This window comes from Heterodontus francisci, unplaced genomic scaffold (genome assembly GCF_036365525.1).
Source record: "Heterodontus francisci isolate sHetFra1 unplaced genomic scaffold, sHetFra1.hap1 HAP1_SCAFFOLD_74, whole genome shotgun sequence".
Taxonomy (NCBI): Eukaryota; Metazoa; Chordata; class Chondrichthyes; order Heterodontiformes; family Heterodontidae; genus Heterodontus; species Heterodontus francisci.
Genome location: NW_027140442.1, coordinates 6,736,336 through 6,750,982, shown reverse-complemented (window position 1 = coordinate 6,750,982; position 14,647 = coordinate 6,736,336).

Below are 14,647 nucleotides of genomic sequence, written 5' to 3'. Positions count from 1 at the left end.
ACACTTACACCAAGTAACACAGACATACACTGACACAAAGTAACAAAGATATACAATTACACCAAGTAACAAAGACACGCACTTACACCAAGTAACACAGATATACACTGGCACCAAGTAACAAAGACATGCACTGACACCCAGTAACACAGACACACACGGACACCAAGTAACAAAGACACACACTTACACCAAGTAACACAGACACAAACTGACACCCAGGAACACAGACACACACTTACACCAAGTAACACAGACATACACAGACACCAAGTAACAAAGGCACACACTTACACCAAGTAACACAGACAAAAACTGACACCCAGGAACACAGACACACACTGACACCCAGTAACACAGACACACACTTACACCAAGTAACACAGACATACACTGACACCAAGTAACAAAGACATGTACTGATACCCAGTAACACAGACACACACTTACACCAAGTTATACAGACATACACTTGCACAAAGTAACAAAGACATACACTTACACCAAGTAACACAGAGATACACGGACACCAAGTAACAAAGACATACAATTACACCAAGTAACAAAGACCCACACTTACACCAAGTAACACAGATATACACTGGCACCAAGTAACAAAGACATGCACTTACACCCAGTAACACAGACACACACGACACCAAGTCACAAAGACACACACTGACACCCAGTAACAAAGACATACACTGACACCAAGTCACAAAGGCATACACTGATACCCAGTTTCATAGACACACACTGACACCAAGTAACAAAGACATACATTGACACCAAGTCACTAAGACACACACTGACACCCAGTAACAAAGACATACACTGACACCAAGTCACAAAGACATACACTGATACCCAGTAACACAGAAAAACACTGACACCCAGTAACAAAGACATACACTGACACCAAGTAACAAAGACATACACTGATACCCAGTAACAAAGACACACTCTTACACCAAGTAACAAAGAAAGACACTGATACCCAGTAACACAGACACACACTTACACCAAGTAACAAACACATACACTGACACCGAGTAACAAAGACACACACTGACACCCAGCAACACAGACACACACTTACACCAAGTAACACAGACATACACTGACACCAAGTAACAAAGACATATACTGATACCCAGTAACAAAGACACACTCTTACACCAAGTAACAAAGAAAGACACTGATAACCAGTAACACAGACACACACTTACACCAAGTAACAAAGACATACACTGGCATCAAGTAACACAGACATGCACTGACACCCAGTAACACAGACACACACGGACACCAAGTAACAAAGACACACAATTACACCAAGTAACACAGACACAAACTGACACCCAGGAACACAGACACACACTTACACCAAGTAACACAGACATACACTGACACCAAGTAACAAAGACATACACTGATACCCAGTAACAAAGACACACTCTTACACCAAGTAACAAAGAAAGACACTGATACCCAGTAACACAGACACACACTTACACCAAGTAACAAACACTTACACTGACACCGAGTAACAAAGACATACACTGACACCCAGTAACACAGACACACACGGACACCAAGTAACAAAGACACACACTTACACCAAGTAACACAGACACACACTGACACCCAGTAACACAGACACACACTGCACCAAGTAACACAGACATACACTGACACCAAGTAACAAAGACATGTACTGATACCCAGTAACACAGACACACACTGACACCAAGTTAGACAGACATACACGTGCACCAAGTAACAAAGACATACACTTACACCAAGTAACACAGACATACACTGACACCAAGTAACAAAGACATACAATTACACCAAGTAACAAAGACACACAATTACACCAAGTAACACAGATATACACTGGCACCAAGTAACAAAGACATGCACTTACACCCAGTAACACAGACACACACGGACACCAAATCACAAAGACACACACTGACACCCAGTAACAAAGACATACACTGACACCAAGTCACAAAGACATACATTGATACCCTGGAACACAGACACACACTTACACCAAGTAACAAAGACAGACACTGATACCCAGTAACACAGACACACACTTACACCAAGTAACAAAGATATACATTGACACACATTAAGAAAGACATACACTGACACCCAGTAACACAGACACACATGGACACCAAGTAACAAAGACACACACTTACACCAAGTAACGCAGACACACACTGACACCCAGAAACACAGACACACACTTACATCAAGTAACACAGACATACACTGACACCAAGTAACAAACACATACACTGATACCCAGTAACACAGACACACACGGACACCAAGTAACAAAGACACACACTTACACCAAGTAACACAGACACAAACTGACACCCAGGAACACAGACACACACTTACACCAAGTAACACAGACATACACTGACACCAAGTAACAAAGACATGTACTGATACCCAGTAACACAGACACACACTTACACCAAGTTAGACAGACATACACGTGCACCAAGTAACAAAGACATACACTTACACCAAGTAACACAGACATACACTGACACCAAGTAACAAAGACATACAATTACACCAAGTAACAAAGACACACATTTACACCAAGTAACACAGATATACACTGGCACCAAGTAACAAAGACATGCACTTACACTCAGTAACACAGACACTCACGGACACCAAATCACAAAGACACACACTGACACCCAGTAACAAAGACATACACTGACACCAAGTCACAAAGACATACACTGATACCCTGGAACACAGACACACACTTACACCAAGTAACAAAGACAGACACTGATACCCAGTAACACAGACACACACTTACACCAAGTAACAAAGATATACACTGACACCCATTAAGAAAGACATACACTGACACCCAGTAACACAGACACTCATGGACACCAAGTAACAAAGACACACACTTACACCAAGTAACACAGACACACACTGACACCCAGAAACACAGACACACACTTACATCAAGTAACACAGACATACACTGACACCAAGTAACAAACACATACACTGATACCCAGTAACACAGACACACACTTACACCAAGTAACACAGACATACACTGATGCCAAGGAACACAGACACACACTTACACCAAGTAACACAGACACACACTTACACCAAGTAACAAAGACATACACTTACACCAAGTAACACAGACATACACTGACACAAAGTAACAAAGATATACAATTACACCAAGTAACAAAGACACGCACTTACACCAAGTAACACAGATATACACTGGCACCAAGTAACAAAGACATGCACTGACACCCAGTAACACAGACACACACGGACACCAAGTAACAAAGACACACACTTACACCAAGTAACACAGACACAAACTGACACCCAGGAACACAGACACACACTTACACCAAGTAACACAGACATACACAGACACCAAGTAACAAAGACACACACTTACACCAAGTAACACAGACAAAAACTGACACCCAGGAACACAGACACACACTGACACCCAGTAACACAGACACACACTTACACCAAGTAACACAGACATACACTGACACCAAGTAACAAAGACATGTACTGATACCCAGTAACACAGACACACACTTACACCAAGTTATACAGACATACACTTGCACAAAGTAACAAAGACATACACTTACACCAAGTAACACAGAGATACACGGACACCAAGTAACAAAGACATACAATTACACCAAGTAACAAAGACCCACACTTACACCAAGTAACACAGATATACACTGGCACCAAGTAACAAAGACATGCACTTACACCCAGTAACACAGACACACACGACACCAAGTCACAAAGACACACACTGACACCCAGTAACAAAGACATACACTGACACCAAGTCACAAAGGCATACACTGATACCCAGTTTCATAGACACACACTTACACCAAGTAACAAAGACATACACTGACACCAAGTCACTAAGACACACACTGACACCCAGTAACAAAGACATACACTGACACCAAGTCACAAAGACATACACTGATACCCAGTAACACAGAAAAACACTGACACCCAGTAACAAAGACATACACTGACACCAAGTAACAAAGACATACACTGATACCCAGTAACAAAGACACACTCTTACACCAAGTAACAAAGAAAGACACTGATACCCAGTAACACAGACACACACTTACACCAAGTAACAAACACATACACTGACACCGAGTAACAAAGACACACACTGACACCCAGCAACACAGACACACACTTACACCAAGTAACACAGACATACACTGACACCAAGTAACAAAGACATATACTGATACCCAGTAACAAAGACACACTCTTACACCAAGTAACAAAGAAAGACACTGATAACCAGTAACACAGACACACACTTACACCAAGTAACAAAGACATACACTGGCATCAAGTAACACAGACATGCACTGACACCCAGTAACACAGACACACACGGACACCAAGTAACAAAGACACACAATTACACCAAGTAACACAGACACAAACTGACACCCAGGAACACAGACACACACTTACACCAAGTAACACAGACATACACTGACACCAAGTAACAAAGGCACACACTTACACCAAGTAACACAGACAAAAACTGACACCCAGTAACAAACACATACACTGATACCCAGTAACACAGACACACACGGACACCAAGTAACAAAGACACACACTTACACCAAGTAACACAGACACAAACTGACACCCAGGAACACAGACACACACTTACACCAAGTAACACAGACATACACTGACACCAAGTAACAAAGACATGTACTGATACCCAGTAACACAGACACACACTTACACCAAGTTAGACAGACATACACGTGCACCAAGTAACAAAGACATACACTTACACCAAGTAACACAGACATACACTGACACCAAGTAACAAAGACATACAATTACACCAAGTAACAAAGACACACATTTACACCAAGTAACACAGATATACACTGGCACCAAGTAACAAAGACATGCACTTACACTCAGTAACACAGACACTCACGGACACCAAATCACAAAGACACACACTGACACCCAGTAACAAAGACATACACTGACACCAAGTCACAAAGACATACACTGATACCCTGGAACACAGACACACACTTACACCAAGTAACAAAGACAGACACTGATACCCAGTAACACAGACACACACTTACACCAAGTAACAAAGATATACACTGACACCCATTAAGAAAGACATACACTGACACCCAGTAACACAGACACTCATGGACACCAAGTAACAAAGACACACACTTACACCAAGTAACACAGACACACACTGACACCCAGAAACACAGACACACACTTACATCAAGTAACACAGACATACACTGACACCAAGTAACAAACACATACACTGATACCCAGTAACACAGACACACACTTACACCAAGTAACACAGACATACACTGATGCCAAGGAACACAGACACACACTTACACCAAGTAACACAGACACACACTTACACCAAGTAACAAAGACATACACTTACACCAAGTAACACAGACATACACTGACACAAAGTAACAAAGATATACAATTACACCAAGTAACAAAGACACGCACTTACACCAAGTAACACAGATATACACTGGCACCAAGTAACAAAGACATGCACTGACACCCAGTAACACAGACACACACGGACACCAAGTAACAAAGACACACACTTACACCAAGTAACACAGACACAAACTGACACCCAGGAACACAGACACACACTTACACCAAGTAACACAGACATACACAGACACCAAGTAACAAAGGCACACACTTACACCAAGTAACACAGACAAAAACTGACACCCAGGAACACAGACACACACTGACACCCAGTAACACAGACACACACTTACACCAAGTAACACAGACATACACTGACACCAAGTAACAAAGACATGTACTGATACCCAGTAACAAAGACACACACTTACACCAAGTTATACAGACATACACTTGCACAAAGTAACAAAGACATACACTTACACCAAGTAACACAGAGATACACGGACACCAAGTAACAAAGACATACAATTACACCAAGTAACAAAGACCCACACTTACACCAAGTAACACAGATATACACTGGCACCAAGTAACAAAGACATGCACTTACACCCAGTAACACAGACACACACGACACCAAGTCACAAAGACACACACTGACACCCAGTAACAAAGACATACACTGACACCAAGTCACAAAGGCATACACTGATACCCAGTTTCATAGACACACACTTACAACAAGTAACAAAGACATACACTGACACCAAGTCACTAAGACACACACTGACACCCAGTAACAAAGACATACACTGACACCAAGTCACAAAGACATACACTGATACCCAGTAACACAGAAAAACACTGACACCCAGTAACAAAGACATACACTGACACCAAGTAACAAAGACATACACTGATACCCAGTAACAAAGACACACTCTTACACCAAGTAACAAAGAAAGACACTGATACCCAGTAACACAGACACACACTTACACCAAGTAACAAACACATACACTGACACCGAGTAACAAAGACACACACTGACACCCAGCAACACAGACACACACTTACACCAAGTAACACAGACATACACTGACACCAAGTAACAAAGACATATACTGATACCCAGTAACAAAGACACACTCTTACACCAAGTAACAAAGAAAGACACTGATAACCAGTAACACAGACACACACTTACACCAAGTAACAAAGACATACACTGGCATCAAGTAACACAGACATGCACTGACACCCAGTAACACAGACACACACGGACACCAAGTAACAAAGACACACAATTACACCAAGTAACACAGACACAAACTGACACCCAGGAACACAGACACACACTTACACCAAGTAACACAGACATACACTGACACCAAGTAACAAAGGCACACACTTACACCAAGTAACACAGACAAAAACTGACACCCAGTAACACAGACACACACTTACACCAAGTAACACAGACATATACTGATACCCAGTAACACAGACACACACTTACACCAAATTAGACAGACATACACTTGCACCAAGTAACAAAGACATACACTTACACCAAGTAACACAGACATACACTGACACCAAGTAGCAAAGACATACAATTACACCAAGTAACAAAGACACACACTTACAGCCAGTAACACAGATATACACTGGCACCAAGTAACAAAGACATGCACTTACACCCAGTAACACAGGCAAACACGGACACCAAGTCACAAAGACACACAATGACACCCAGTAACAAAGACATACACTGACACCAAGTCACAAAGGCATACACTGATACACAGACACACACTTACACCAAGTGACACAGACATACACTGACACCAAGGAACAAAGACATACACTGATACCCAGTTTCACAGACACACACTGACACCAAGTAACAAAGACATACACTGACACCAAGTCACAAAGACACACACTGACACCCAGTAACAAAGACATACACTGATACAAAGTAACAAAGACATACACTGACCCCCAGTAACACAGAAACACACTGACCCCCAGTAACACAGACATACACTGACACCCAGTAACAAAGACATGCACTGACACCAAGTCACAAAGACATACACTGATGCACAGACACACACTTATACCAAGAAACACAGACATACACTGACACCAAGTAACACAGACATACACTGACACCAAGTCACAAAGACACACACTGACACCCAGGAACACAGACACACATTGAAAACCAGCAACAAAGACATACACTGAGAGCAAGTCACAAAGACATACACTGAAACCCAGTAACACAGACACACACTGACACCCAGTAACAAAGACGGTCACTGATACCAAGTCACAATGACATACACTGATACCCAGTAACACAGACACACACTGACACCCAGTAACAAAGACATACACTGACACCAAGTCACAAAGACATACACTGATACCCTGGAACACAGACACACACTTACACCAAGTAACAAAGACAGACACTGATACCCAGTAACACAGACACACACTTACACCAAGTAACAAAGATATACACTGACACCCATTAAGAAAGACATACACTGACACCCAGTAACACAGACACACACTTACATCAAGTAACACAGACATACACTGACACCAAGTAACAAACACATACACTGATACCCAGTAACACAGACAGACACTTACACCAAGTAACACAGACATACACTGATGCCAAGGAACACAGACACACACTTACACCAAGTAACACAGACACACACTTACACCAAGTAACAAAGACATACACTTACACCAAGTAACACAGACATACACTGACACAAAGTAACAAAGATATACAATTACACCAAGTAACAAAGACACGCACTTACACCAAGTAACACAGATATACACTGGCACCAAGTAACAAAGACATGCACTGACACCCAGTAACACAGACACACACGGACACCAAGTAACAAAGACACACACTTACACCAAGTAACACAGACACAAACTGACACCCAGGAACACAGACACACACTTACACCAAGTAACACAGACATACACAGACACCAAGTAACAAAGGCACACACTTACACCAAGTAACACAGACAAAAACTGACACCCAGGAACACAGACACACACTGACACCCAGTAACACAGACACACACTTACACCAAGTAACACAGACATACACTGACACCAAGTAACAAAGACATGTACTGATACGCAGTAACACAGACACACACTTACACCAAGTTATACAGACATACACTTGCACAAAGTAACAAAGACATACACTTACACCAAGTAACACAGAGATACACGGACACCAAGTAACAAAGACATACAATTACACCAAGTAACAAAGACCCACACTTACACCAAGTAACACAGATATACACTGGCACCAAGTAACAAAGACATGCACTTACACCCAGTAACACAGACACACACGACACCAAGTCACAAAGACACACACTGACACCCAGTAACAAAGACATACACTGACACCAAGTCACAAAGGCATACACTGATACCCAGTTTCATAGACACACACTTACACCAAGTAACAAAGACATACACTGACACCAAGTCACTAAGACACACACTGACACCCAGTAACAAAGACATACACTGACACCAAGTCACAAAGACATACACTGATACCCAGTAACACAGAAAAACACTGACACCCAGTAACAAAGACATACACTGACACCAAGTAACAAAGACATACACTGATACCCAGTAACAAAGACACACTCTTACACCAAGTAACAAAGAAAGACACTGATACCCAGTAACACAGACACACACTTACACCAAGTAACAAACACATACACTGACACCGAGTAACAAAGACACACACTGACACCCAGCAACACAGACACACACTTACACCAAGTAACACAGACATACACTGACACCAAGTAACAAAGACATATACTGATACCCAGTAACAAAGACACACTCTTACACCAAGTAACAAAGAAAGACACTGATAACCAGTAACACAGACACACACTTACACCAAGTAACAAAGACATACACTGGCATCAAGTAACACAGACATGCACTGACACCCAGTAACACAGACACACACGGACACCAAGTAACAAAGACACACAATTACACCAAGTAACACAGACACAAACTGACACCCAGGAACACAGACACACACTTACACCAAGTAACACAGACATACACTGACACCAAGTAACAAAGGCACACACTTACACCAAGTAACACAGACAAAAACTGACACCCAGTAACACAGACACACACTTACACCAAGTAACACAGACATATACTGATACCCAGTAACACAGACACACACTTACACCAAATTAGACAGACATACACTTGCACCAAGTAACAAAGACATACACTTACACCAAGTAACACAGACATACACTGACACCAAGTAGCAAAGACATACAATTACACCAAGTAACAAAGACACACACTTACAGCCAGTAACACAGATATACACTGGCACCAAGTAACAAAGACATGCACTTACACCCAGTAACACAGGCAAACACGGACACCAAGTCACAAAGACACACAATGACACCCAGTAACAAAGACATACACTGACACCAAGTCACAAAGGCATACACTGATACACAGACATACACTGATACCCAGTTTCACAGACACACACTGACACCAAGTAACAAAGACATACACTGACACCAAGTCACAAAGACACACACTGACACCCAGTAACAAAGACATACACTGATACAAAGTAACAAAGACATACACTGACCCCCAGTAACACAGAAACACACTGACCCCCAGTAACACAGACATACACTGACACCCAGTAACAAAGACATGCACTGACACCAAGTCACAAAGACATACACTGATGCACAGACACACACTTATACCAAGAAACACAGACATACACTGACACCAAGTAACACAGACATACACTGACACCAAGTCACAAAGACACACACTGACACCCAGGAACACAGACACACATTGAAAACCAGCAACAAAGACATACACTGAGAGCAAGTCACAAAGACATACACTGAAACCCAGTAACACAGACACACACTGACACCCAGTAACAAAGACGGTCACTGATACCAAGTCACAATGACATACACTGATACCCAGTAACACAGACACACACTGACACCCAGTAACAAAGACATACACTGATACCAAGTCATAAAGACATACACTGATACCCAGTAACACAGACACACACTTACACCAAGTAACAAAGACATACCCTGACAGCAAGTCACAAAGTCATACACTGATCCCCAGTAACAAAGACAGACATTTACACCAAGTATTTTGACATACACTGACACCAAGTAACAAAGACATACACTGATACCCAGTAACACAGACACACACTTACACCAAGCAACAAAGACAAACACTGATACCCAGTAACACAGACACACACTTACACCAAGTAACAAAGACATACACTGACACCCAGTAACACAGACACACAAGGACACCAAGTAACAAAGACACACACTTACACCAAGTAACACAGACACACAATGACACCCAGTAACACAGACACGCACTTACACCAAGTAACACAGACATAAACTGACACCAAGTAACAAAGACACACACTTACACGAAGTAACAAAGACATACACTTACACCAAGTAACACAGACATACACTTACACCAAGTATTTTGACATACACTTACACCAAGTAACAAAGACATACAGTGACACCAAGTAACAAAGACACACACTTACACGAAGTAACAAAGACATACACTTACACCAAGTAACAAAGACATACACTTACACCAAGTATTTTGACATACACTTACACCAAGTAACAAAGACATACAGTGACACCAAGTCACAAACACATACAATGACACCAAGTAACAAAGACATACACTCACACCAAGTAACAAAGACATACACTGACACCAAGTAACAAAGACATACACTGACACCCAGTAACACAGACACACACTGGGCGGCACAGTGGCGCAGAGGTTAGCACTGCAGCCTCAGAGCTCCAAGGAACCGTGTTCGATGCTGGGTACTGCCTGTGCGGAGTTTGCAAGTTCTCCCTGTGTCTGCGTGGGTTTCCTCCGGGTGCTCCGGTTTCCTCCCACATGCCAAAGACTTGCAGGTTGATAGGTTAATTGGCCATCATATATTGCCCCTAGAAAAGGTAGGTGGCAGGGAAATATATAGGGACCGGTGGGGATGTGATAGGTGTACGGGATTAGTGTAGGATTGGGATAAATGGGTGGTTGACGGTCGGCACAGACTCGGTGGGCCGAGGGGCCTGTTTCAGTGCTGTTTCCCGAAACTAAACTAAACTAAATAATGACACCTAGTGTCACAGACACACACTGACACCCAGTAACACACACTGATGCACAGTAACACTGACACACACTGACACCAAGTAACAAAGTCATACACTGATACCCAGTAACACAGAGACACACTTACACCAAGTAACACAGACACACACTTACACCAAGTAACAAAGACAGACACTGACACCCAGTAACACAGACACACACTTACACCGGGTGCTCCGGATTCCTCCCACATGCCAAAGACTTGCAGGTTGATAGGTTAATTGGCCATCATAAATTGCCCCTAGTATGGGTCGGTGGCAGGGAAATATATAGGGACAGGTGCGGATGTGATAGGAATACGGAATTGGTGTAGGATGAGTAGAAATTGGTGGTTGATGGTCGGCACAGACTCGGTGGCCAGAAGGGTCTGTTGAAGTGCTGTATCTCTAAACTAAACTAAATACTGACACCTAGTGTCACAGACACAGACTGACACCCAGTAACACAAACAAACACACTCTGACACCCAGTAAACATAGAGAAACGCTGATACACAGTAACAAAGACACACACTGACACCCAGTAAAAAAGACATACACTGACACCAAGTAACAGAGACATACACTGACACCAAGTAACAAAGACACACACTTACACCCAGTAACACAGACATACACTGACAACAAGTAACAAAGACACACACTGACACCCTGTAACAAAGACATACACTGACACCAAGTCACAAAGACATACACTGATACCCAGTAACAAAGACACACACTTACACCAAGTAACACAGACATACACTGACACCAAGTAACAAAGACATACACTGATACCCAGGAACACAGACACACACTTGCACCAAGTAACACAGACACACACTTCGACCAAGTAACAAAGACATACACTTACACCAAGTAACACAGACATACACTGACACCAAGTAACAAATACATACAATTACACCAAGTAACAAAGACACACACTTACACCAGGTAACACAGATATACACTGGCACCAAGTAACAAAGACATGCACTGACACCCAGTAACACAGACACACACGGAAACCAAGTAACAAAGACACACACTTACGCCAAGTAACACAGACATACACTTACACCAATTAGCAAAGTCAGACACTGATACCCAGTAACACAGGGACACACTTACACCAAGTAACAAAGACATACACTGACACCCAGTAACGCAGATAAACACTAATAAACAGTAACAAAGACATACACCGATACCAAGTAACAAAGACATACAATGACACCCAGTAACACAGACACACACGGACACCATGTAACAAAGACACACACTTACACCAAGTAATACAGACATACACTGAAACCAAGTAACAAAGACATACATTGATACCCAGGAACACAGACATACACTGACACGAAGTAACAAAGACAGACAATTACACCAAGTAACAAAGACACACACTTACACCAAGTAACACAGATATACAATGGCAACAAGTAACAAAGACATGCACTAACACCCAGTAACACAGACACACACGGACACCAAGTAACACAGACATACACTGACACCAAGTAAAAAAGACATACAATGATACCCAGGAACACAGACACACACTTACACCAAGTAACACAGACATACACTGACACCAAGTAACAAAGACGTACAATTACACCAAGTAACAAAGACACACACTTACACCAAGTAACACAGATATACAATGGTAACATGTAACAAAGACATGCACTAACACCCAGTACCACAGACACACACGGACACCAAGTAACAAAGACACACACTTACACAAAGTAACACAGACACACACTGCCACCCAGTAACACAGACACACACTTACACCAATTAACACAGACATACACTGACACCAAGTAACAAAGACATACACTGATACCCAGTAACACAGACACACACTTACACCAAGTAACACAGACATACACTGACACCAAGTAACAAAGACATACACTGATACCCAGTAACACAGACACACACTTACACCAAGTAACAAAGACACACACTTACACAAAGTAACACAGACACACACTGCCACCCAGTAACACAGACACACACTTACACCAATTAACACAGACATACACTGACACCAAGTAACAAAGACATACACTGATACCCAGTAACACAGACACACACTTACACCAAGTAACACAGACATACACTGACACCAAGTAACAAAGACATACACTGATACCCAGTAACAAATACACACACTTACACCAAGTAACACAGACACACACTGCCACCCAGTAACACAGACACACACTTACACCAAGTAACACAGACATACACTGACACGAAGTAACAAAGACAGACAATGATACCCATGAACACAGACACACACTTGCACCAAGTAACACAGACACACACTGACACCAAGTAACACAGACACACACTTACACCAAGTAACAAAGACATACACTTACACCAAGTAACACAGACATACACTGACACAAAGTAACAAAGATATACAATTACACCAAGTAACAAAGACACGCACTTACACCAAGTAACACAGATATACACTGGCACCAAGTAACAAAGACATGCACTGACACCCAGTAACACAGACACACACGGACACCAAGTAACAAAGACACACACTTACACCAAGTAACACAGACACAAACTGACACCCAGGAACACAGACACACACTTACACCAAGTAACACAGACATACACAGACACCAAGTAACAAAGACACACACTTACACCAAGTAACACAGACAAAAACTGACACCCAGGAA